This window comes from Elgaria multicarinata, chromosome 4 (genome assembly GCF_023053635.1).
Source record: "Elgaria multicarinata webbii isolate HBS135686 ecotype San Diego chromosome 4, rElgMul1.1.pri, whole genome shotgun sequence".
NCBI lineage: Eukaryota > Metazoa > Chordata > Lepidosauria > Squamata > Anguidae > Elgaria > Elgaria multicarinata.
The window spans coordinates 82352108-82379912 of record NC_086174.1 but is presented as its reverse complement, the minus strand read 5'-3'; the positions used below and the strand labels follow the sequence as shown (position 1 = coordinate 82379912).

The 27805-nt window shown below is 42.2% G+C and overlaps 1 long non-coding RNA gene across 1 annotated transcript in view; it reads left to right on the top strand.

The window, feature by feature from the left end:
• The window catches only part of LOC134397752 (uncharacterized), a 74076-nt gene that overhangs the window by 27014 nt on the left and 19257 nt on the right, over positions 1-27805 (top strand). The window contains exon 2 of the long non-coding RNA XR_010025381.1: positions 22202-22328. This is a non-coding gene — a long non-coding RNA (uncharacterized LOC134397752). The remainder of the gene's footprint in view (positions 1-22201; positions 22329-27805) is intronic.

Genomic DNA, 27805 nt, shown 5'->3' with positions numbered 1-27805 from the left:
TTCTATTATAACTAAGTAAGGGGAGAGCAGAGCATGGTTGGTAGCACTGCTCCCTGTGTTATGTAACATTTTGCTTTTATATTGTATTTTATATCATGTTTTTATACTGTTTGTTTTATAATTTGAATGGTTTTCATTTTTGTGAACCACCCAGGGAGCTTCGGCTATTGGGTGGCATAAAAATGCAATAAATAAATAAATAAACAAACAAACTTCAATGAGCCCTGCCACTACAGTGGCCATTTGTGAAGTACCAAAAGAGAGGGCAGGCATCACAAAGAAAGAAGACACCAACTTGCATAACTTTTACATATACTGATGTATATGTATAGATGCAAATTTGGAAATAAGTAATAGAGGACTGTCCTCAGAGGACACATGGGCACCCTATCTGCCAATCTCCATGCCTTGGAGGGCAAATGTCTGTAGTCACTACAAATGTCTGTAGTGGGGAAATGACAGGCTCTCTGCTGCAGATGTTTGCTCTACCAAAGCTTGGAGGGCGGTGAGGCCAGCATTGAGGGAGAAGGGGAAGAGCTAGGACATGATCCCATTGTTGTGAGGACAAGAATACCTGCATAGGGCTTGGGTTGAGAAAGTTCCAGAAAATCTTTGGGCATTTCTTAGAAATCATTCAGGGAAAGGCTCATAGCTCAGTTGTAGACCACATATTTTGCATGCAGAAGGTCCCAGGTTCAGCCCCTGACCTCTCCTGTTAAAATGGATCAGGTAGTAGGTGACAGACAACACTGAGCTAAACAGATAAGCAAGCTGATCTCATTAAAGAGATCTTATGCTCTTATGCCTAGGGACACCTAGCTCTAATATTGTAGACGATATATCAACCTTAATTATTTGGCTTCTCTCATGCTTCCATTTTACTTTCAGTGGAAGTGATATATACATGAATCTTGAAATCTTGCCCTTACGACTGTAAGGGTAGTTATATAATAAGGGATGATAAAATGAAAACAAATTATTATTTTCTGCTCTCTGTTAGACACACATACAACCATCGATCATGAAAAATGCATAATCTGGAAGTGCATAATCTATGGACAAATTTGAGGGCTCATAACTGAGCCTGGTAAAAAAATCAAAACAAATTACCCTGTGGGAGATTTGAGTAATAGTAAGCTGTGCATTTGCTGCATGCATTGCCTCCTTCTGTAAGCCTATGCGGCAGGGTCTTGCTATTTATTGTTTTACTCTGCACAGCACCATGTACATTGATGGTGCTATATAAATAAATAAATAATAATAATAATAATAATTTTATTTATTGCCCATCCTAGAGAAACAATGCAGCCTCAATTTAAAAGCCTGTCCAGGTGATTTGGATGGCAGATCATTCATTATATTGTTGTAGCTCACCTAAAAGTCCATCACAGGCAATTACTAGAGGGCATTCCATCTAATCAGGGCATAAATAATCCCGATGATGCAGCAAACATGGCAGTAGACGTAATTTAGGCTGGACTGAGTGGCGGCATTGTTGCCTTGAGAAAAGAACCAGCTTTATGTTAAATTTAGGGGAATAAATCACCTCTTTATGTGAACTGTAGTTTATCTGGGCTCCAGTCCCAGAGCTGGTTTTCAGTGTCAAGGTCCAGTCCTGAAATACAAGACCAGTGAGATTGTATTGCATTTCCAAGTGTCAGTATGTATGAGACCAGAAATACAAACCATATTTATTATAGTTAACAAAATGTTTATTTTATCATATTATTATTTATTAAAAATTTGTGCTGATGTTGTTGTTGAAGATGATAATTCTCTGGCTTCTCAGTGAAGAAGCTCCTACCCAAGATTGGAAGCATCTTGAAGGGGATTATACATGCACAGGTCCACTCTTCAGCTCTGCCACATGGAGACAGGCTGCTGAATACAACAACAGTGATATTTCCCTGTTGAAGATGACGGTAGTGAGATTCCAAAATCCACACTCAGTCAATACCTTTATTAGGACCAACTAAATCTGCACAAAATTGTGGACCAGCTTTCGAGATATCAAGATCTCTTTATCAGCAAGATGTTACAAAAAGCAGGTAGTGAAGAAATCTTTTGGGAGGTGTAGGACCTAAAGGACCTCATGTGCTCTCTCCAGATGCCAGAAGCCCTTGGGAAACCAGAATTGATTTTTGCAAGGAGGGAAGAGAAAGATCTAGATCGGGGAGTTCATTCATAAATCAGATGTAAACAAGGGCTTTTAAATAAAGTCTAAGGAGATATAATATGACTGAATTGAAATGAAGCTTATATACTCTATAACTTAAATTGTGCATAATTTTCAGAACATTCATAAAAATAATTGTTCAGAGCACCATTTAAGGTAGCTTTGTGGTAGTTCTGTGGGCATTTGTATCCATGGCACATAGTCTCATATGTCACAAAACCAAATGGCAAACTATTCTGTCTTCCAGATGACAGTGTACAAGAGCTGGTGTGGTTAAAAGTTGGACTAGGACCAGGAGACCCCAGGTTGAAGTCCTGACCAGCCATGAAGCTCACAGAATGGCTTTGGGCTATTTTCTTTGAGTGTTTCCAGAGGAGGCACTTATAGCACCATCACTCTGCTTCATTCATGGAATTTCATGGGGGGTCCAGCCGACGGCATCTTCCACTTGTAACCCTACTGTGTTTTCCCACTGCTTCATCTATCTTTTCTCATCCTGCAGAAAATACATTAAGGAGAAAATGGTGGAATAGCTGCACAGTGCCTTGAGATTGGTAGTGGTAGGAGTACTCCATCTGGAAGCACCCTATCTCTCAAGATGTGAGGGAGTTGTGAGAATAAAATGGGGTGGGGAAATCCATGTACACCAACCTCATTGGAGGAAGGTTGGGATGATGAGATGATGATGATGATGATGATGATGATGATGATGATGATGATGATGATATATGGCGGCCAGGCATATTTTGTGCTAAACTGGCAGAGCTGAACCGTGTGCAGCTTCAGAGAAAAAGAGAGGTGGCTGCCATATGGGAGGTTAAATACATGGCTTTCTGTCGTCCCCCCACTTTCCCTTGAGTGCTATTGGCCCCTTAAGGCTAGAAGAAGATAGAGGTCCTGTACATGGCCGGATAGCCAGTTTCCTGGCTATCTCTGGTGCCACTGCCTGTGCGAGGTGGGGGTGGAGGCAGCGCTAGAGAATCCATTCCTTCTTGTGCATTGGCTTTAGGGAAGGGTTGCAGCTCATTGGTAGAGCACATGCTTTGCATGCAAAGGGTCCCAGGTTCACTATCTGACATCTCCTGCCTGAAACCCTGGAGAGTCACTGCCAGCCAGTGTAGGCAATATTCAGCTAGATGGAACCCAGCATCAGACAGCATCCTATTGTCCTGTTACAACTGGAAGTATGAACAGTGGGATCAATCTCTCTTCTTGTTATTGTTGTCACTAGAGTGGCCACTTATGTATTAAAAAAAAGGACAGAAGAGGAGATAGTTTTGCATAAAATTTGCATATTTAGAAATTCTTCCTCCAATTTAAATAGAAATACAATACATCTTATAGAGTGGGAAAGTGTTCTGGTCATCTGTGTACCTGATCAGCCTGCTGTCTAGATGCTGTGTTGATGGGCAACTTCAAGGCTCCTCTTCTCTCTTCTAGTGGCTCTTTATCTTTAAATGTCTTTAAACCAGACTTGGACCAGACAGACCTTGAAATAGAGAACTGTCCTCAGTCAGCATAACAAATAGAGGACTGTCTGTAGAGTAGGACATGTGGTGACCATACTAGCTACTTCCACTGGGCTACCATGTCGGCAGTAAGCCCGGGGAGGCCTCATGGCAGGAAGAACAGGAGAGTGTTCATCAATTCACCCCCAGGAATTTACACTGAAGTAATACTATTGTGAGTGGCCAGTAGCCAGATGGTGAGCCAGTCTTACTGACTGCCTGCCTGTGCTTACTACACAATTGGGACTGATAAATAAGACTGGTACTTGCATAATGTTTCAGGTGGATCCATCCTCTCTGAATATAATTCTATAACTTAATCACAAGTCTTAATTTCTGGATTTAGTTAGCACTCTAAATCCAGAAACCCTGATGCCTCTCAACTAGCCATTTATTGAATGAGTAGCATAAAATAGAGAAACATTGACTCTAATGCAGAATGTACAAGTCTACAAACTGACTTTAAGAGAGAGAGAGAGAGAGAGAGAGAGAGCTAGAAGTGTGCCAACAAAGAATAATGATTAAAAATCAGATCTGTGTCCACAGGGAACTGAAAATAGAAGAGCACAAAATAGGCTGCTACAACTTGTTAAAGTCAACGATAATCACAATTACATCCACCCCAGTTTTAAAGAGCACCGCATGAGGCTGAATTCAGAAAGGTAACCAAGCTTAGCATTATGTGCTGTTTTGGGCGACTTCCAGGGTTTAGCAATACTGTATTTAAAAGAAAAGAAAGAAAGCAAACTCCAGCATGAGCATAAAGAAGATATAGAATCGCACAAAGAGTGGCTTGAAGTCAATCTTGAATGGGCGTGGACAACCTGCAGCCCTCAGCCAGATTTCAAAAGTCCTCTGCAACTTATCAATGCAGACATCTGGCAAGAGTGATCGGCAGCCCGCTGGGTGGGAGGGAGGGAAGAAGATGGCAGAGAGGAAGAGAAAAGGCACAAGGCCATCTACTTTGGGTTCTGGCTTGGCCACTGGCAGCCTCTAGCAGGTTACCCCTAAGAAAATATGACCCCAAGAAAAATAAAGGCCCCCCACCTCTGATTTAGAGTCTAGCCAGCCCCCCTTTTAACAACATCACACTACACATCAACAGTGACCTTCTCCTGTGGTTTCTAATATTACTCCAAGTATTCAGGTTGAGCCAGATCTGACATTGTATTGATATTACATATGACCCTCTTATGTGGAGCTCAAGAAACACAAGACGTTCCTCTTTTTTATTCTGCATGAGCTTGAAGACCCATACAGGAAGCTGAAAATATTCATACATTGATTAGATGCAGCAGTATCAAATGACATAAAGAAATAACATAAAGACTTCTGGTCTGATCGTGGCATATAGTGAAATTGAGCTTTGATCTATGCTTTCTCAGTATTTTGTTACATTATGCCTGACATCAAAATCTTTGAAGATACACGAGTCATAAATTTTTCATTGTTTGGAGGGTACAAAGACACAAGAAGATTATATATTCCTGAGCATTAAAGTTAGTGTAAATAGGGGAAAGTGGAACATCTCCCATCTCTTCTGTTTGGGTCACCTTGCTTGTTTTCTCTGCCACCTTCAGTGTTTCAGATGTTAAAGGGCACCACTGAACAGAAATAGAATGGCATTCAAAGTTTATTTCATGTTTACTGTGCCTGAAAGGATTCAAGGAGGACAGATATTCATAACCTTTTGCGTATCTCTTTTCCCTGCTATTCAGTCAACGCCCACACTCTCCTTGCACAAAATAAAGTTCCTGGTTTCTTTCCTCTTTAAAATAAGGCTAAAATGAGGACTTTAAAATTATTATTATTATTATTATTATTATTATTATTATTATTATTATTATTATTATTATTATTTATTAATATAGCACCATCAATGTACATGGTGCTGTACAGAGTAAACAGTAAACAGTAAATTGTCACTTCTTTTTAAATAAAAAGAAGTGACAATCATTACAATTCAAAGATCATCAATGGAAAAATCAGGCGCTAACAACAATGGGGAAAATCAGATACTAACAACCTCAGGTTTGTTTTTTTCTGATGACATAAGTGTATTATCCTACAAATTCTTTTGTGAATCACTTAATGGATGCCAAGGACATTAGTTGATTCCAGGCCTTAACAGATGTTATTTTTAAAAACACAATCAATTATGAAAGAACATACAATGTAGCAACAACTAGTAAGATATGGTTGAAATATTTCCATTAATCTATTATGCATTTCTGCTCTGAGCTTTAATTTTGTTTCTCTTTCTCTATTATTATTTACACAACTTTCATCATTATAACAGCTCTCCAAATTAAACTTGTTTTTCATCGTCATAACAGCTCTGTAAAGTCAACTGCCGTTATTCCGTTCTTACTAGTTGGGAATGGATACCAAGGGTCAGTGACTTGGGACTTGTCTATGCGACTTCTTTACCCAGACATAAATGTGCAGATTCACGTTTCAGGACACATGACACAGCCGCCCATTTGCCACAGCACCAGGTTTTTAATGTGATAATGCACATATTTGTGGTTTTGGATCAACATCCGAGTTTGCACCGCATTAGAGTTATGTGTCCTTGGGGGAATTAAATTGCATTTTGACATGTGGGCATAACTTTGAGGGCAGGACAAAGTGATTGGCTGATTTCCCGCCTTCCCTCCTATCGCATCCTCTGGCTGCCTTGTTCCTTTCTGCCATTTTTATGTTGATGGAGCTTTAAAATTAAAACAAAGAGCGGGGGAATGGGCAGCAAGAGGGAGGAGATGTGTTCAGTCCCCTGCTCGCATCCTCGTCTGCTCCCTCGTTCCTTTCCTCAGTTTTCATCATATATGGGGAATGGGAAGATACAGCTTTTGAAATTAAAACAAAGAGAGAAGAAGAGAAAAAAAGAAAGAAATTAAAACAAAGAGGGGGGAATGAGCAGCAAGAGAGAGGAGATGTGTTCAGTCCCCCTCTAGCATCCCTCTGCTGCCTCATTCCTTTCCTCCCTTGGTTTTCCTCTTCTATGAATCTGTGGAGCTCCACATATAAAATTTATAGCTTCACTCATCTCTACTCCATAGCATTGCATGTGTGATATGCGCATGTGCACATTAATAACTGCACTACAAAAAAAATTCAGGAGATAAATCGCTGTTGCTGCTGCAGTGTGACGCTCTTTGCATAGATTCGAATCTATGAAAATTTGTGTTTATATTCAATGAGGAGCAATCCCTTTGTCGTATAGATGGGGGCTCGCTCAAGGTCAACAGCTAATGCTATGGCTATGATGAGACTTGGTCCAGTAGTTTTTCAGCTGGATCACACAATTGTTCTTTCCAAACATTGTAGTTTTGTCTGCTTATGTCTTACGATCACAACATTTTGCAAGTGCCGTTACCTTCTCTTATCGTTTTCAATCAACCACACCATACCTGCCAACTTCTAAAACGTTGAAAAGTGATATATAAGTTCTGCCCCTTGATCTTATAGGTCTCTGCTCCCACTCTTGCACATTTTAGATATGTTGGATTCTAAACAATCAATGCCCCAGTTCAGAGACTGGAGTGTGCAGTAGAAGACAGTGGACTAGCTGCCGCATGTATGAGAGCCTTCCATTGAAGCTGTGATTGTTTCCAGCACTGACAGTTCTAATCAGGCAAGCAAAAGAGATGGGAAGGACAGGTCATTGGTCACAGTTTTCCCCACTCTATTGTGATTGAAGAACGTGTTTTGCCTGCAAAAGGTCCCAGGTGCAATCCTTGGCATCTTCAGGTGGTACTGGGAAAGAGTCCTGTCTGAAAGCCTGGACAGCCACTGCCAACTGGACATCAGGAAAAACTTCCTGACTGTTAGAGCAGTATGACAATGGAATCAGTTGCCTGGTGATGTTGTGGCCTCTCCCACACTAGAGGCCTTCAAGAGGCAGCTGGTCAATCATCTGTCAGGGATGCTTTAGGGTGGATTCCTGCACTGAGCAGGGGGTTGGACTCGATGGCCTTGTAGGCCCCTTCCAACTCTGCTATTCTATGATTCTATGTAGACATTATTGAGCTAAATGGATTGGTGACTTGCCATAAGGCAGCTCGTCTTCCTCCTTTCCCCTTTCAGTAGGGGTTCCGCAAGGCTCGGTGCTTGGCCCGTTGTTGTTTTCCTTATACATGTTGCCCTTGGGCAAGCTTATTCAATCTCATGGCCTCCAATATCATCTGTACGCCGATGATACACAACTATATCTGTCATCTCCGGAACTTTCTCCTGATGTTCACGATCGTATCTCAGCATGTCTTTCAGATATCTCAGCTTGGCTGCTTCATCGTCGCTTGAAACTTAACATGGCAAAGACTGAATTGCTTGTTTTTCCTCCTAAACCTTCTCCTCATCTCTCATTCTCTCTTACTGTCAATGATGTTACGCTTACTCCGGTCAAGGAAGCTCGTAGCCTTGGCTTTATCTTTGACTCCTCGCTCTCCTTTATTCCTCATATTGAGGCAGTAGCTAAATCTTGTCGATTTTTCCTGTATAATATTGCCAGGATTTGATCATTTTTGTCTGTTTCTTCTGCCAAAACACTTGTTCATGCGCTGGTTATTTCACGGTTGGACTACTGCAACCTTCTTCTCTCTGGCCTTCCTTCTTCTCACATCAGTCCGTTGGTTTCTGTTCACCACTCTGCCGCAAAGATCATCTTCTTGGCTCGCCGCTCCGACCATGTTACTCCGCTTCTGAAATCTCTTCATTGGCTTCCAATTCACTACAGAATCCATTATAAACTTCTCCTGTTAACCTTCAAAGCTTTTCACGGTCTAGCTCCTTCCTATCTCTCCTCTCTCATCTCACACTATTGCCCCGCTCGTGCTCTTCGCTCCTCTGATGCCATGTTTCTCGCCTGCCCAAGGGCCTCTACTTCCCTTGCTTGGCTTCGTCCATTCTCTTCTGCTGCCCCTTATGCCTGGAACGCTCTTCCAGAACATTTGAGAACTACAAGTTCAACCGCAGCTTTTAAAGCTCAACTAAAAACTTTTCTTTTTCCTAAAGCTTTTAAAACTTGATGTTGTGCAGACTTCTACTGTTACTTTCTACTGTTAGTTTTACCCTACCCTGTGCCTGCTTACCCTACCCTGTACCTGTTTGCATTCTCTTCCCCTCATTGTTTTACTATGATTTTATTAGATTGTAAGCCTATGCGGCAGGGTCTTGCTATTTACTGTTTTACTCTGTACAGCACCATGTACACTGATGGTGCTATATAAATAAATAAATAAATAATAATAATAATAATAATAATAATAATAATAATAACTAAAGTGGTTCTGGCTATGAACCCAGGTAATCTAGGATTCTGCCTACTATAAATCCCTTTCAGATTCTGTGCCTGCTTTTCCTAATCTGGTACCCTCCAGATGTGTTGGACTGTAACTACGCCATGCTGGCAGTTGCCGTCTGACTCATCTGGAGGGTGCCAGGATGCTAAAGATAGGAACACAGAGAAGGAGGAGGCTGAAGAGAAGCTGCTTTATGAATTCTTCTAGGGTTGGCGGAACGCTTTAGCAGTGAACTGTGTTTCTCTTGAAATAATTTCTACTGTAATTCTGAGCTTGAGAATCTCATAGTTACCAAGTTCATTTCCTACCCTCATGTATGCAGGGAAACCACAAAGAAACAAAAAATATTGGAGATCAAGTATAATAAGGTAGGAACTGGCCCTAAAATAAAAGCACCACATACAATTCTTGTACATGATGCTTTGATTTTAGGGACACCTCCTACCTTATGGTGTGTGGGTTGTGAGTTTTTTTAAAGGGTGGGAATCTGTGGACTTCCAGATATTGTTGGGCTCATACTCCTACAAGCTCCTGCCAGCATGGCCAAAGGAGTTTTAGCTGAACAACATCTAAATGTTCACATCGCTGTGCTACAAGGAAAGCCCTTCCATATGCAGAAAAACATGACCATTGATCATGATGTGTGATAATGGCAATTTCTTTCAATTGTTTTTTGACCAGAATTTACTCAGTTCACACCTCCTGGACTTGAATGTGTGCCCAAATGCAAACTGTGCTTGAGGTCCGTATGTTCCTGAGCGTAGAATGGAATTCACAGAACAACAACAATGCATAAGCATTTGGAAAACACAAATGAAAAGATGTACTTTTGAAAAATGCACACAAACATGCTTTAATTATTATGAGAAAATGCATACTTTTTTAAAAAAGTGCATAATTAATGTGTACGTTTAGGAATATATATCTATATATATCTATATATATATCCAACTTTTTGTGTGAAAAGAAAGAACAAAGCTCTCATCTGAGGCAGATATCGACAAGCTTTGGAGTGAAATTCAGAGAACCTCTAGTTTTGCTGATTTGCACATCCCTATAATGGCATCCCTGTGGTTATGATTGCATATAGACATAGCTGGGAAGCCATTATTGGCTGCTGCAACAAAAAAGAAGGATGTGTGCCATTATCCTGTGTGATGGCCTGTCTCTGGTTTTTATGCTTTTTTTCTTGATAAATGCTTTGTATTTAGGATCAAAGTAACATAAAGCAACTGGAATTGGATCAGGTTTATTAAGCTACATACAATATTTCAGTCTAATATAGGAACATAGAGAAAGTGATGGGGCTACTGACATCTCCCTCTCTCTCTCTCTCGGCATGAACACATCTATCTTGAGAAAGAAGAAATAGAACAGCCAACTTCACACCCGCCAGATGTTTTGGACTACAATTCCCAGCATTTGTGACTATTGGCAACACTGAATGAGGATGATGGGAATGAAGTCCAAAATATCTGGAAGGCACCTGGTTGGGGAACACTGGACTAGAAGATAAAGAAGTACCCCAACAGACATTCTTCAGACATTCAGCAGGAAGAAAAAAAATCCATAGCTAAAAATTAGGGGCAAAATGGTTTTATTATCAATATGTGGATGGCACCTGGATGAAAAACAAGAATATAGCCTTTTGCTTCACAAATTTGCAACCCACTTTTCCATTTCACAAATATGCCAGCATCATCTAACCTTTGCAGGAAGGAGGCGGGTCATGGGAAGACAGTGCAGAGCAGAGCTAGAGCTTCATCCCCATTGGAAGAATACCAGGCACTAGTCTGGCTTGGCTTCACTGCATGTGGGGCTTCCCAAACTGGGAAAACCTAAATGCAATGAAGCCTGGTCCCTGCATGGCCCAAGTGCTGGGTAGAAGATCCACCTGGCGCTTGAGCCAGAGAGCAAATGATATCAGGTGGCTGTGGGCACACCCACCTGACATCATCTCGCCCATGGAGGGCTGGGTGGGAGGGGTCATCCACCCCCCCACCCCCCCAAAAGTAGCTCTGCACCCATGATCTGATGGCTTTTGGAAGCCAAGTAGTTCAATCTCAGGCTTCTCAGGTTTGGCGAGTGTAACCTCAGCAAAATCAGAATCCTGGAAGAAAGAATTAAAGTAGTTTCTGGGTCAGTTCTAAATGTATTATTCACTCCCTCTGTGCATTATTCTTGCTGTCAGGGAAAAGAAGACCCTGGAGTTGGAATGAGATGACAAGAAAATCATAGAGTCTCAGATGCACTCCAGAGAGCACATGGAGATGTTTTATGCAGAAGATATTAAAATCTCAGCAGCTGCATCTAACATGAGTGCTTGGCGATTGCTCGTCGTTTGCATTATGTAGGCAAATGTGATATTCTTGAGTCCAAGGAGACAATCCTTTCTGCCTTTGGATTGTGACTTCGTGAACATTTCTGGCATTCACAAGACAGCGTGAACAGTAGTCTCTCTCATATGTATACACATGAATAGTCATGCAATATAACTTTTGCAGAAATTCCAGCATTTATTTTTGAGGGCATTTCAATGGAGCCATTAGAGGACTTCTAATTTTCAGTTAATATGCTGTTTTGCACTGTTCAAAGCATTTTTCAACCATCCCTTTCTGCTAATTAGGCATGGTAAATCTAATTCCTGGAAGAAATGACATGGGGATGATATCTCAGGAAATCCAGTTGGCAGGCTTTCATGTTTTAAAGACGTTTTCTGATTTCATGCTGTGTCTGAAAATGCAGCCTGCTAGAAGAAGGCATCTGGATTGTGATAAAATTATTGTAAATGAGAGAAGTAGGTAATCTCTTTTATTTTATGACCAGGCTTTGGAGTGCCTAACTTAACATTGCTGCAGATTCATTTAACATTGGTATGAATAGTTACTATCACTCATATTGGTTAAGAAAATAAAATAACGAAAGCCGTAGTGAATGTTAAATGACAATGCCAAAAATAGCTGCCAGCAGTGGTATATCAGCTTTTTCAAAAAATCTAAGTGGATGATATTACAGAGCTCAGTAGACCCAAAGAGTAAGCACTGTACACTGACAAGAAGGTTTATGGATTCCTTCCATTTTCTTAAACTTTCACTTAATTTAATTTATCCTTCTCTATGCTTAATGAGATTTCACTCAATCATACAAATAATTTTATTTTAATCTCCCACAAAGCATAGTGCCAGACTCTGCCTTTCACCATGTTTTCCGCAATTGTATTGCACCACCAGCCAGTACATTAAAAATGAAAATCAGGATCCAGAAGCCCTGTGCATGTACTTAAATGTCTCCTTGTATGCACAGAGGCTTCTATTATTTCCTTTCCCAGCTGCAGCTTCTTGAACTGCATCCCCTGGCTTTCAGGAATGAGCTGAATGGGAACGATGCACATAGTGTGTCTTTGTGTAATAGGAAACAGATCCTCAGAAGCCTTGATGCACCCTTTGAATTAAAGCCTAATGTTTTTAACACAACTGTTTAGATAAGTTATCTTAGGGTGACCAACTGTCAGGATTTCCCCAGATTTGTCCTGGTTTTTGTTCTTTCCATGGTGTCAGGGGGGATTTTCTATAATTTTCAATAATGCCCTGGAATGACACACCTTCCCCTTTAAGGCTGCCATTAGCATGGCAGGAGGGAATGACATGCTTTCTTGAGGCACATCATTCCCCCACCCCAAGCTCCAATTGAGGTCTTAAAGGGGAAAGCGGGTCATTCGTGGACATTATAGAAAAGGCCCCAATTGGAGTGGATGGTGGTGGTGCAGAATGAAATCCTTTCCCCTCCTCCACTCCAATTGGGTTCTTTAAGGTGGCGGGGAAATAACGTACTTTCTGCAGGACTCAGAAAGCTGCTTCCCCACACACACACTAGGTGTCCTCTTTTTTGGTTTCCCAAATATGGTCACCCTATCTAAACAATAAAAAAAATCTAATGGTAATGAAATATGTAGTATCTTCTCTGAGAGCCTTCAAGAGTCTTGTAATCTAGTGTAGATATTTTCAGAATACGTGCTTAAATGCACAAGGATGCTGTGATGGAAAGAATGCCACATCCAGGCTGGGGCTCTTGGAAGACTCATAGAATATGCTTATCAGCGGTATAAATCTCTCCCAGCGTTGGTTTTGTTAGCTAGTAACCATGGGTTGGATCCAGGATGCTTTCAGATTGGAGCTACCAATCCAAAGACAGGGTAGTTACATGGTCCCCCCCCCCAATTTTATCCTCACAACATCCCTGTGAGGTAGGTTAGGCTGAGAGATAGGGAATAAAGAGCTCCTAGTGCTAGCAATCAGAAAGCACTGTGTAGCTGTTCCATCTTTCTCTCCTTAATGGATTTTTTCTGGAATGAAAAAATCTGGAAGAAGCTGTGGGGAATCAAGGGAGGGTTAGAAATGGAGGACATTGGGCATGTTCAGACAACACAGTAAGCTGTGGTTAGGCCACTAACCCTTTTGCAGCAAATGGTTAGTGAGTGTGTTTAAACTGTGGTTATGTAGTCATCATTGTTAGGAATGGTTCACACAACATGCTAAGTCATGGTTGATGTGACAGGCTAAGCCATAATGTTTAGCTCAAAATGCTTAATCACCATGGCTTAGCATGTCGTCCAAACAGGCTCAATGTCATCTGGACCCACTGTAAAATTCCATGCATGAGGCAGGGTGATTGCAGAATAAGCATCCTCAACCCCTGAAACATTTTTTATCTAGCCAATGGTGGCTCTATCTCATTTTAGTATATCAAACATTATATATATATATATATATATATATATATATATATATATATATATCTCCCATAGTTCCAAGTGAAAAAATATTTTCATTTTATAAGAAGCAGATATATCCCACAACTTAATGTCAAATCTCTCTTTTGAATTTTGTATGTAGTATACTTGTAATATGTAAGCACGCATACTTGGCACATGTGTTACATAACTATGAAGCTCATACTGCTACATGGTGCCAATGTTATGATGGAAGCCTCAGTTGGCCTCAGTTGACCTTGAGGGGATCATTCTGAATGGCAAAATATCCTTCTATCCCAGAGGTCCCAAGAACTGTCTCTGGAGAACAGGTTGGCTTGTGAGAAGATGGAGGTTGGCTCTGGGCACTTACAGGACTGTGTGGAAAGTGCTGAAAAGTAGAACGAAGATCTTAAGTAGTATCATAGTCTTTTAAGAAGTAAGTAATGATCAGGGCAACCAAGGTGATTGGTGGACTAGGAACTAAGATGAAAGGTTGAAGGAACTGGTTACGTTTAGTCTTGAGAAGAGAATTTTGAGGTGGGATATGATAGCATCTTTTTCACACAGAAGAGGGCTGCAGCCTGTTCTCTATCATTCAAGACCGTAGGACACAAATAATGGGCTTAAGTAGCTGCAAGGCAGTTTTTGGTTGAACATCAGGTCCGGCTCTACACTACTGCTTTAAAGTGCTTTATAACAGTTTTGTTAATGGTATATGGTGTGTGTCCTGGGCCCCAACAGTTGTCAAAACTGTTATAAAGCTCTTTAAAGTGCTTTAAAGCAGCAGTGTAGATCCTGCCCAGGTCAGAGCAGTCAGACATTGGAACTAACTGCCTGCAGCTGTGGTGGGCTCTCTGTCCCTGGAAATATTCAAGCAAAGACTGGGGAGCTATCTGTCACAGATGCTTTAAACTGGATTCCTTAAATGTCTTCTTCCAACTCTATGATTTTAGCATGGCTTCCATACATAGTTCCTTAGCATGGCTTTAGGACAGCTGTATAGTTTTAGCATGACTTCCGTAGCATGAATCCCCAATTATTCAACTTAGATATTAATGAAGTGGGCATTTACAAAATTTGGGTGGGTGCCGGTGGACAAAGCATGCAGTTTCACCACCATTTTCTTCCTCATTACTGAGAGCCGTTCAAGAAAGTGAGCAATTTTCCTACCACACAAAGAAAATTACCACCTTCAGATTATGCATTTTACAAGAAGGCAAATGCCCACATGGTTTCACCTCTTTTCGTAAGTGGCAGTTACTAGTGCCAACAGATGTATTTGAAAATGACACTCAGAAGGCCTATAATTGATAGGTACAGCATACACAGCTGCAGCCGAATCCTTCCTTGTTGTATAACGGCCTGTTTTGCTTTGAGACTTCAGTTTAGCTGCAGCTGGCCTCCTTTTTTTTATGGTGGGCTGCTTCTCACCATGTACATTTATTAAATATTGTGCGTCATCACACAGGGGGAAATCACGTTTGCTTACTATCGCTTCTCCGCCCACGCATTTGTCCCTCATTACTTCCTCTTTTGAAAGAGGAAGTAAACAATGTGCACATGGCCCATTCAGTGGGCCATTTTGATCCTGCACACAGCAGGAGATAGTGGCAACTTCCATCTTTAAAAATAAGTTGGACTTACTGGGGTGTGGTTTTTTTTGTCACGCAAAGAAGGCTAGAAGAGGCGGGAGGCATGCAGGAGGCAGACGTCATCATGAGAGGCACCCGCAAAAATCCGTGAATGTCCAGTGATGAGTGTGCATGTTGAGGTAGGAAAACCTCATCAGTGGGGTTGCCTGTAACCTTGATTGGCAATCAAGGTGGCCAAACACATATGCTTGCTTCTGGCATAGCCAATTGGAGTGTTTGTGGCCATACTTGTGTAACAAAATGAGAAATGTAGCATTGTGACTATATGCTCTCCCATGGATTGGCTCAGCTGCTGACAATGAGCAGTAATTAATGAGTTATCCAAGCCAGCAGAGTATGCACATCACGGCTACCTGCCAGGGGAGAAGCTGAGATGAATCACCAAGACAAGGAATGGAGAATAAAGGGCTGTTTTTAGCCTAGTCAGTTCAGAGTTTTGAAGCTAGCTGGCAAGAAGCAGCCTTGAAAGAGCTTGAAGTGTATGCTGTTCCTTGGAGGTGACTGGGATTACTTTAAAGACTTGTGCTACTCATTCTTTTCTATCGTCTCAGCTTAACTTAATTCTGCAAATGCTCTTTCCTTACAAGGAAACTGACTCAGCTGCTCCTGGAACACCCCATTCTGAGAAGTGGTTAGCATGAAACAACAGAAGTGTTAAAATGATATTGGACCAAATAGTTAGTCATAGCTTTTGAAACAATACAGGTATTTACACATACACATGCGCAATATAGCATACCTTGATAGGTGGCCCTATAAATACAGAGTAATAGTGCCTATCAGACAGGCTATCAGAGTCAGATAGAAAATGGCTATCAGACAGGAAAAGACTGCTAGACCTTCCCAATTGACCTACTCACTAATGTTCCACCAGGCCCTATATGTCTCTTGTATGCTTAGCCAAATGCTTAAAGAAGCATCTTTTAAGGATGCCTCTCTGTTTTTGATTAGATGCCCATTCAAGATGGCTACAGATAAATAAGCCAAGCTCCTGGAGGTAGCTACTGTTAATATGCCAATACGTATGGATATCATTCTGATGTTCAGGGCTTTATTTTCATACAGCATATCCTTCAGCTCTTGAGGGAGGCATCTACTCCTTTGCTTCAAGTATCTTTGTAATTTGCTTGAAACTGAAGGTAGGATGGATCTAGAGTGGCCAAGTACACTTTCTGCAATTCCCTCTTGAACACCATTTTTGAAGGTGCAGGGGCAATGTTTACCTTTGCACCTGATCATCCTAGTTGGATTGTCCATGACATTAAAATTCAAGTGCAACCTGGGCATCTCTTTATTTGGCCTTTAGCACAAGTTTAAATGAGCCTCTGATGAGATTACTCTCATTTATACTGATTATAAAGCTGCACTCTCCCTCCAGAGTTTTCAACAGTTTTTTTTTTAATTATTAAAACAAGTATATGTTTGGCCTGCTTGCAGAGAGATGTCATTGCTTTAATGGGTGAGGGGAACCTAGTTGTAAATTCTTTGGCTGTTCGTAGCTGTATGTGTTGTTGTTTTGTAAAAATCTAGCCCCTTATTCTAGTAAAATGCTGGTGAATTATAATTAAGGGAAAGACTGTTTTCTTTCCAGTTAGAAAGGAAAGAATGAGCCATTGTGCACTTTGTCTACCGAAGATAGCCCAAGAAGCAAGAGATTTAAATTACAGAAGGTGCTGGTGTTTATCTTTAAAGCCCTAAACACTTGGGGCCCCAATCCTCAAAGGAGTGCCTTCCCCCATTTTAAATACAGGGAATTCTGCCTCAGGGCAATCAGATGACTCATTGCATTCCTTATTCTTTTCAGACAGGAACATGGAAAGCTGCTTTATATTGGGCTTCTCTTCATCAGACTTTTATCCTGCACCTTCACTGGAGCTTCGGCATCCAGATTCTTTGTGGGATTAAAATTGGCTCCTTTACATATGCTTTCTTCAAGGTATTTCCTCTCTACAAGTTCTATATGTTTCATTATACAGCCACTAGAAATAGTGGCTGTATAATTCTGGAAATTCAGCAGCAGTTGGAGCGCTTCAAAGCACAGTTTAATTTCTTGCCGCATTTTCCCCGCTAAGAAGTAAGATGGAATAAAGGTTATGAAGGACAGGGTGGAGGTTGATAACATCATGTAAAGGACCTGCAGACATCTGTGAATGCCCAATCATGATTGCATCGTAACAGCTCTGTATAGAGAAGCCCACTGAGTCAGACCACAGGTCTATCTAGCCCAACAGTGTATACTCTCCATGAGTTTCAGGTAGGATTTTTCAAAACCTTACCTGGGGCATTGAACCTGGGACCTTCTGCATGCAAAGCATAGGATCTATCACTGGGATACAGCATTTCCCCACAACTGCAGTGATACTTCTCTTTTACTGGGCATCTATCTCTTCCATCATCCTAACAATATAGGTAGATATTTGATTCTCAAGGGAAACTTATCAAAGTGCATAACAAGGCTCTTGAACAACATGCTGTGTTATTTCTAATATTTTCTTAACAGTAGGAACAGCCATGGTTTCAGGTATGCCTCAGGCTGCCTGGGCTTATACTTATCAGAGGTCTGCAATGTTGTCAGATAAGGTGATACAATGATTTTGAAACATTTTCTTAACTTAGATTTATACAGCAGCTGATCTTTAAATGTTTTTAAAAAGGCCAAATTAACATATTTTAAAAAATACAGACTCATAAGCTGACTTCAACAACACTTTGCTTCTGTGTGGAGAATGAGATAAGGATTATAAATCACTTTGCATACTTAAGAGTGCCATATAAATGGTTGGGAATTAGAGATCTGAAGTGAGACACCATCAAAGGGTGGGATTTGCATTGCATTATTACAAGTACAACGAAGATTAGAGATGAATTTGCATGAGGTGACTAAGATCCAAGTTAGATTAGTCTGAAGTAATGCGAGGCTAAGCAACATAAAAATGTAATTCACTTGATGGAAGGAGATATCTCTAAACAGTGGGTCAAGGAGTTTCAATTGACATCTGGCCATTCTGGAAACATTTTTTAATTATTAGAACGGGTACAGAATCCATTTATATTGACTACATTGAAACTGTGGAAGTTGAGGGTGGAAATATTAACTCCAGGCTCTCGCTGTTAATTCCAATTGCTCACCATCCATCTTTTGAAGGTAGAAGGTGAAGGTGGAAACAGCTAAGTGGAAATCCAAAGGATTTTATCGCCTCATGGATTTCTTTAAAAATGGGCAAATGATCAGTCAGGAAAAATTGATAGAAAAATTAGGCCAGGAGAGGGTACAGTGATTAAAAAAAACACAGAGAAAGGCACGTGCCTTTCTCTCTCAGTGAGCAATAAAGTCTGCAGCTACCAGGAATTTGACTGTGTTTGAACGGGAGGTGGTGAGAGATAGAGGAGCAACAAAGGGCTTGACATCTAATTTATATAAGTGGATAGTGGCTCAGGAAGCTGTCCTAATCAGGCTGCAGGAGGCTCTAGATGCAGTTCAAGTTATAACAGAGGTGCTTTAAATCCAAGCAGAGGTCAGAGCACAGGCAGTGAGGAGGATCAGGCAATAACAGGGGTGGTCACAGAACAGGCAAGAGGTCAAAACATGAGAAAACAGTCAGTGTCATTAGGCAGTCTAAAGGTCAGGAAACAGGGCATCCAGCAGAGGCATGGTTCAGGAGACAAGGTACAAGGCACGATGGACCAAAGATGTTCCAACGCTGGCTGATTTCTGGTGCAGGCTTTTAAGCCTGCTAGACCCCACCCAGAGCTCACCTGCAGTCATCAGAGCTCTCCTTTCAGAGCTCTACTCCTGAGAAGTCCCTTTCTCCTGAGGAGACCTTTTTTGCAGGTGCGCACTCCGTCACACAGGAGCCCTACTAGCCTGTTGCTTGAGGTGACAATGCTCCCGGAGGTCAGGGGCTACTCAGCCTCTGCCTCAGGAGTAGGGTCCCTTCTTCCTGGCAGGGGTGGCCCTGCAACCACCTCGCCCAAGGGCTCAGGCTCCTGCAGTTCTGATGGCTTTCTCTTCAGCTTCTGGGGCTTCTAGCTCCTCCTCTGAGGAGGACTTCTCAAGTATGGGCATGAGAGAAGCAGGCATAAAAGAGCCACTCCAGGTGGTATGAGAGAAGGATCTTGGAATTCATATAGAGGGGGGAAATGGAATGCATTGTGGGACAGCCATTCTTTTAACATCAATTAAAAATAGGGAATTAATGTGAAAATTGACCCACTGATGGTATCTTACACCTAGGGAATTATCAGTGATGAGCCCAGGGGCATCCCTGGAGCATTGGAGGGGGTTCTCAGGCCCAAGAACGTATGTACATATGTTGTGGTCCTACCCTATAGTAAATAATTTCTGGATATCAGTGTTTCAAGAGATGAGTTTGATAACCAGACAATGGGTTCACCAATCTCTTCATTTAGCTTTGCTAAATGTATATATTTATTTTATTTTATTTATTACATTTACATTTATTTATTACATTTTTATACCGCCCAATAGCCGAAGCTCTCTGGGCGGTTCACAAAGGATTAGATATCAACATTCCTAAGTAAGGAATTAGTGAGTCATCTATTGTTAGCAAGATGGTTGATAGCCAAGTATTGGAAAGGTGGTAAAGGGCTCTATATTGAAAACTGGTACCAGATAGTATAGCAGATAGCTTTCTTAGAGAAATTGACACAAAAGGACAATTAAATGAAGACAAGTTTGAAGGGGTATGGAAGGAATTCATTGAATTTGTAAGAAGAACATGGGAGAATGCCTCTGTTGGCATATACAGAGTTATGGAGAGCACAGGACTAATGAAAAGAGATTTCATTCTTAACATGTATGAAAGAAAACATGGTCAGTAAATGGGTGAAACAAGGCTGAAGCATAAGGAGTAAGGAAACAAAGTGTATTAAGCAAGCTAATGAACAGCAATATAAAATCCAGGCGGAAATTGCAATTGTGATTAAATGTAAATGTATGACTTATTATTTGACTTATATAACCAGAACTAAAGAACAATATTTTTTTTAAAAATAATAACAAAATAACAGTTATTGTGAGAAAATTGAATTTTGGGTGCCATTTTCCAAAATGGCAGCTGTTACAATTTTTCCCCGAGATGCCCCTATATCTAATTTTAATCTACATGGTAATAAATACCACCGTACCAAATTTCACACTTATATCACAATATGCATGATTTGGCCAGGAAATGACATTAAGCTACTCTACTGGTAAGCTTCACAGCCAAGTAGGGACTAGAACCTGGATCTCTGAAGTCCCATCCAACACTCAAATCACTACACCACACTGGTTCTCACTGATCAATTGCATTAGGCCCTAATAATATACCTTCAGTGGTACACTGAAATATATCTTCATAGCAAATTTACAAAGGCATTTGGCTGTCTGCTGTAGGAAACAGAATGCTGGAATAGATGTACTGCTGACTGACCCAACATGATAATTTTTATGTTTTTACTAACTGGTACATGGAACAATTAAACCTTGGCTTAAAGAAGAAATACATAATCCTCAAATCCACATTTTTTCTGATATCTGAAAAGTATATCTTTTTTTTTGCCTGTTGTTGTCAATTAAATTGCCCATTTGAAACAGAAGCCAGCTGTGCAGTGTTCTGATCTGTGCACACACTGTGATGTTATCAAGAAACTTTCCCTTCAATGCAAGTTTCATTTCAAAATGGAGAAGGTGGTGAATAAACACATAAAAGGATATATAGTCATGGACGAGGACCCTTAGTCCTCAACCTCAGAGGATCCCATCTTCTCATCCTTGGAAGAAGAGGTTCCTGAGTTAACCAGCCTAAATTCAGCCAAACCCCTACTTAAAGCTCAGTCATGATCTTCTGCTTGTTGGAGCAACATACAGACAAACCTCTTTGGTTTCCAGGCTTGGAATCAATTGGAACTCTCCATGAAGCTTTCCTGTTCTTGTCTTCCTGGAAATTTGATTTGACCCAAACCCTATAAAAACCTAATACATAATGGAGCCCTGTAACCCTGGCCTAACCAGGGCTCAGCTCTCACCATGACAGATGTAGAACAGAACACAGACATTCTGCCTGAAAACCGGAGAGACAAGAAAGACTGACAGTTAAGCCAGCTTTTGATTTGCTGGTATGCACATTGGTCACTTTAGCAGCAGAGGTGAGAGAAAGGTGAGCAACCAGCTATGAAATCTGTCTTCAACATGTAAGTTCTCTCACTCCATTTTGTACCCAGAAATGCTCCCAAATTCATTCATTAATTCATTACAGGGTTTTGAAAGAGAAGTATACATTAGTGCCTGTGCTTACCATGTCATCTGCATATAATAATTCAATATGATTTGTTGCCTGTATGGCAGCCCTCTCTTGATCCTCTTTGTAATTTAAATTCATCCACTTTGAAGCAGGATGTTCATTAAAGATGCCTCTCCAGCACTCTTGAGATTCACTGTCCTCTATGTGTACTATTGAAATGTGAAAATGGTGATACTGGCATAGCAACTAGCTTCGAGGGAAGACCTGTGAATAGCGAGATTCCAGAAGCAGCTCTGCAGTTCATGGCTCTGCTGTCCAAAATAGCTTAGTGTGTTGTCATTTACACATTATGTTTGTAGGCATTTTCAGATGCTTAAATTCATCACCAGCTTTAGAAAAATATAATACCAAAAGCAGCCCTTGTTGCTCTGAGATGACTACTGAAGTGCATTTTTCTTTACTTACATCACATGTGCTCAAGGTTGCAATGCTTAGATGCCAGGATAATTTTGCATCCAGCCTCTCTGTGGGTGCCACTAATTTTGACTTCCTCTTTTTGTTTTCCAGATACTGAACAGCAGCCTCATAGGGAAGAATGGCATCACACTGAACCAAAGGGCTGAATCTATACTTATCCTTCAGAGCATGAAAACCAGCTGGCCTCAGTCTTTTGCTAGGAACCCTACTGGCTAATGTAAGCAAGTATGCTTGTTTAAAGAGAAGAAAAACGGAAGCTCAGCTTTCTATGGACTCTGTTCCTAGGTCTAGGGTCCCCAGTGTGGTGCCCACAGGCGCTGCAGTGCCCACAGGGCCATGCCATGGAGCCCACTTGGCAATCCACTCCCATCCATGTCAGATTGCTCACCAAATGGCAGCGGAGTCTGGTGGCTCCTATTTCAGTGGGGTAGTAAATCTGCTCTGGGATTCAGTCAGAACTCGAAAGGAGCCATTTGGGGGGATCGGATTCATTGCCTTGGAGAGCTCCTTTAGAGATCTGAGTGGTTCTGACTGAAACTCAGAGCAGATATACTGCCCCACAGAAATAGGAGCCACCAGATTCCCCTGCCAAGTGGTCACTCTGCAGCTCTAGTGCCTGCTCAGGGCCCAGTTCTGCCTTTCTTAGCTTTTGCTCTCCACACCCACCATTCCCCTTCTGGTAGAAGGTGTTCAGTATTAGGAAAACTAAAAGAAGAAGCCAAAATTAGTGGCACCCACAGAGATCCTGGGTGCCACTAGTGATTAGAAAATCTCTCCTTGGTCACGGTGCCCTGAATTTAGAATGCCCTCCCCAGAGAAGCTTGCCTGGCACCAACTTTGATGCCCTTTTAGCCCACGTGTTGACTTAAAACCAAAAAGTTGCTCAGATATTCCATCATATTGTGTAGTAGCTGGTTTTAGCTGAGTTTTTATGGCTTCTGCTGGATTTTATTGTCTGGTAATGGCTGCTGCTTCTATTGTTCTCACTGATGTTGTCATTGTATATTTTTTGTTTTTAATTTGCTTCGCCCATTTTATGTGCATACTACGCTGGGGGATTTATGTTGATGGGGAGCTAATAAGGAATAGGATGGCGGCGAGGCAGGGGAAAAGGTAAGTCACCTCCACCTCTTGTGGCGTGATAGGCATTGGGCTGGATCAGTTTGGGAGGGAGAGCAGGATTGGGCTTCCTGCTCCCCCACAGTGGGATCTCCTTACGGGATCAGGGTGGGTGTGGCACCAAGACCAGGCCAGCACAGTGGCTGCAAGGGTGCCACACCCAGGGTGGAGGGAAAGGGGCTTCACGTTAGCAGCCTGCGCCATGGTGGGCCTCTGCCCCTTCCACCCACCACTAGTACTCCTGGCAGGTGGGCCAGGAATGGAAACCGGACAGCGGTCGGGCTGCCCAATGGCAGGATCCATGTCCTCATGCCTCCTCCAATCCTATTCAAAATCAATAAAGTTGTGGCTAATTTAATAGCCAATTTAATAAGCCATTTAAGTTGATGTCTCTGGTTTGTTCCTTTCATCTGCTGCACAGACACAATTAGACGCTGCGCCACACAATGGCTGCTGCACTGATGTTGCCATTCTATATTTTTTTGTTTTTAATTTGCTTCGCCCATTTTATGTGCATACTACGCTGGGGGATTTATGTTGAAGGGGAGCTAATAAATCCAAGAACTGTAATACTTAGGAGCAGCTACATTTTTAGTAGCATATTATCCAGAGCAGCTGTGAGTGAACAGAGTGTTAACGGGCCCAAAGGTGCAGGATAATAATTAAAAAGTGAAACTGAATTTATATAGGGAAAGCAGAGTTTACATTGCATTTCAAACTAAAAAAGGAAGAAAACTTCTAGGGAATAGCCACAACACAGGAAGAAGGAATAACAACAACAACAGAACTGTGTGCCAATGGCCTCTTGAAATTCCCTACCCTATTTGTGATCGGAGAAATTGGAGGAACAATTTCACTGAATTTCTCCAGGTAGGGCTCACCATTGGCAGGGGTTGTAACCCAGCTTCTTTCTTTGTTACCAGCCCCCATTTTGCATCCTCCACAATGCAGGTGTGAGGGGGGCAGTGTTGTGTCTAGCTTCAGGAAAGAGACGGAGCTAGTACTATGCTATACTTAAATCTGCCCTCCCATTTCCTGGAAGTTTTCTTCCCCCATGAAATAAGCTTCTGTTCTTTTGCCTCATTTTCAGCTTCATATCTGTATTCCTATCTATGTATCTGTCTCAGGTTCTGCCTTGTTCACCTTGTAATAAATCAATCTATTGTTTTCCCTAATCAGGGTAAGAAAAGAAAGGAAACAAACAGGTATTGTTGGAAGTGATGCTGAGGCAACCTCTGCTACCGGTGACCAGATTGCTGCTTACCTCATAGTTTACAGCAGGGCTGGACAACTTGTGGCCCTCGTAATATTTTGGCCTACAACTCATATCATCCTTGGCTATGCTGGCTTGATGTGCGTTGCAGGCCATCATTCTGTCAATTTCTCAAAGACAGGTCTTCTTGTCATTGTTTTCTTCTCTGAGCAGTGAGGCAGGAGACTCCCCAGGGAAAGACAAAACATATTTACAACCAAGTAACAGTGGTGCAAAAAGACTAGCTGCAATCATGAATAGCCCCAATCATGCCTTTTCTTCTTTGGGCATTTCTAGAGGAATTACTCAATGAAATAAATCTATCTGATAAATAGTAGCAAGATTATAAGTAGTGGTAATCAGAGGTGTTGGTTGTAGAAATTCTCCTCTCAGGAAGTTAGTAGCAGGAGGGGGTGTAACACTCTGACACCACAGTATATCAGACTCTCATGCTCCACAACAGTTATGTGATACGTAGTGTGGAGGCAGCAGCACCATTGAAGCCTTACAACCTGTATTCTCTGTGTGTGCCCTGTTCTGTGACAGCTGTTATGTACCTGGAGTTGTGACATCATTGCCTTTTGAACAAATGTGCCCTTGAACCTGTACATGGGTCTAATAACACCCCTGTTCTCCAACCTGGGTCAGTCTCCCTAAGAACAACCTTCTCTTTAAAAATGTTCATGGAACCCGTGCATTCGGAATTCTCGTTAAAGTTTGAGATTTGTGGTTAATTCCACCCCACCCCAACCCCTCTGTAGTTTTTTGAAAAGCAACTGGTCTATTTAGATGATACTTGAAAGATCTGACCTGGCCCTACATGTGGAGCTAGTGCACTGCTGGCCATGGCCATCTACACAGCCCATCTACACAGCCCCTACATGTGTAAGATGAGGCACTGTGGTGTAGTGGTTAGAATGGCAGGCTAAAACCTGGAGCTGCAGCTTCAAATCCATACTAGGTCATTATGCTCACAAGGTGACCCTGGGCCAGTTACACACACTCTCAGCCTAACCTACCTCATAGAGTTGTAGTGAGGATCAGGCCTGGTGCCAGACTCTGGTTGACCCTTGCCATAGTAGTTCCATTGAGCCCCTGCTGTCCTCCCACTGCCAACAGCTGCTGAAGCTCCCTACCTGTTGCCAAAGTACTCCACTGGTACTTAAAACATAAGGACTTATTTCTTTTAAAATAGGGCCCCACAGGGGCCTGCAAAGTTGGACATGGCATTTCGTTTGGCCTGTTGGGTTGGCTGGGTGGGTGGGAGGAGGAAGATGATGATGATGATGGTGAGCAACAGCTACAGCTGGCTCAGGGAAAGGGATGGCCCCTCCTGAGCCTCTGGGCCTTGGGTAGTTGATTGCCCATGCTCTCTTGACATCAAGCCTGTTGAGGATAAACTGTGTAGGCTGCATTCCAACGGTTCCAGATGTGTGGGCCAATAAAAGCATTTCTTCACTACAAGATCCCAGCCAACCAGCAATCATATAGTGAACACAATAATATTATGATGCCACAAAACCTATCAAATGTGTTTATATGACCATTGCGGGCAAAGGAAGACCTTCAGCTGTCCTTACTCTGCATGGGGGCTGAAAAGAGGGAATACATTCCTAATGCCCAGGTAACCTTACTGATTACCAAGCCAACAGGGATTCATTTTCTCGCCCGCTCATAATTGCCCGTGTAAACAGTGTCTCACTCTTTTGAAAAGGGGTAAAACAACCACCCCAAAGGCATGGTGCATTTTGCAGGTGCAAAATATTTTGTGGAAGGTCCTGTGTCCCCCATTCCATATTGGCTCAGCACTATTGTGGTTATCATATGGAAAACATGTCTGCATGGGGAAAATGGAAGCATTAAAGACAAGGTTATCTCCTAAGAGAAGAGTTGACACCCTGACCCTAACTATGGGCCTTGCTAGACCAGAGGTTAGCGTGGTGCAAGGCCCATGCTCATCCCTGTGCGTCCAAATGACACACAGAGGATCCCGGCCTCATCCAGGGTTCAAGCCGCCCTGGCACTGCGCTAACCGGAACCGCTTGTAGCGCAGTTCTTCCCATGGTCCCGGCCTCAGGTCGGGCTGAGGCCGGGACCGTGGGCGTGTGGACCGTTCTGCCGCTTTTCCCGGCTACTGCACTTACGCATGAGTAGCCGGGAAAAGTGGCGGACGGGCCGCAGCGCTCCCGCTCCCCTTCCCCCGATTACCCTCCACCACCTCCCTTGGCCTCCTATCCCTCCATCCCCACATCCATGCCCCGCCACCCCCCTGTCCCCACCTGCTGTGTCCTGCTGCCGCCAATGTCCCCAGCCAGCGGTTCCTGTTGTTGCCATGTCCTGCAACAATCCTTACCCTGGTCATTGGTGGGCTCCTGCGCACGCGGCCACTTTAAGTGAAAAGAAAATGGCGGACACAACGGGGCTTCCCTCAGCCCCGTCGCGCCTCAGGTGTAGACAGGGCCTACAGGCTGTGCTACTTCTAGCGCGGCCTGTTCCCTCCTCATCGCCGTTTTCGGCGGTAGGTCTAGCAAGGCCCTATGTTTATGTAGAAGGTGGAAGTAAGTTTTCATTTATTTATGAAAGCATGCTTCAGAGCCTAGTCACTTTAAGATAGTTGCACAAGCTCAATCATATGAGTACAATGATTGTGTAAAGAAAGCCCAGGTAGACTTTGCCCAAAATGTGGCTTAGGTTTCACAGCCCAGGCTATAAAGTTCTTTCCTACTTTTAATTTCAGAAAATCTCAGTTTAATTCCAACTAATGTTGGAAATCAAGCCCATTATCCTTTCTTCTTCCACTTGCTTTTCTCACAAGCACAGCCTTTGGGCCTGTCACATGAGAAAGCAAGGCTCTAAATATCGATTGAAGTGTTGTTTGTAGAACACACAGATGTCACCTGTTAGCAGAGCAGCTGTTCTGCTGTGACAAAGGTTGATTTCAATTTGTCATTCATGGTTTATTTTGGAGGGTAAATGGCTTGTTCATATTGATTACAAGCTCTATTCTGTTTCCTTGAGTTCCAAAATTAACTTAATAGTTCTACTTTTTTGTAGGAAAAAAGAAAAGCAAAATATATGGTGTGTGGGGGGACCCCCCCGAAATATAAGGAGGGGAGAATTAGTGTGGCACAGTGTAGTTTGGTTGTATTACCCTATATTGTTGAATCTTCGTCATTAAGAAGAGGCTGAATACATATGCAGGTTGTAGGCATAAGTTAGTCTGCCAAACACCAATGACCAATAGATTCTCTTCTGTGGGTTGGCTCAATCGTGCAATTTCATAACTGGATGGCTGCAATATACTGTGGAAACTTGCATGTGTG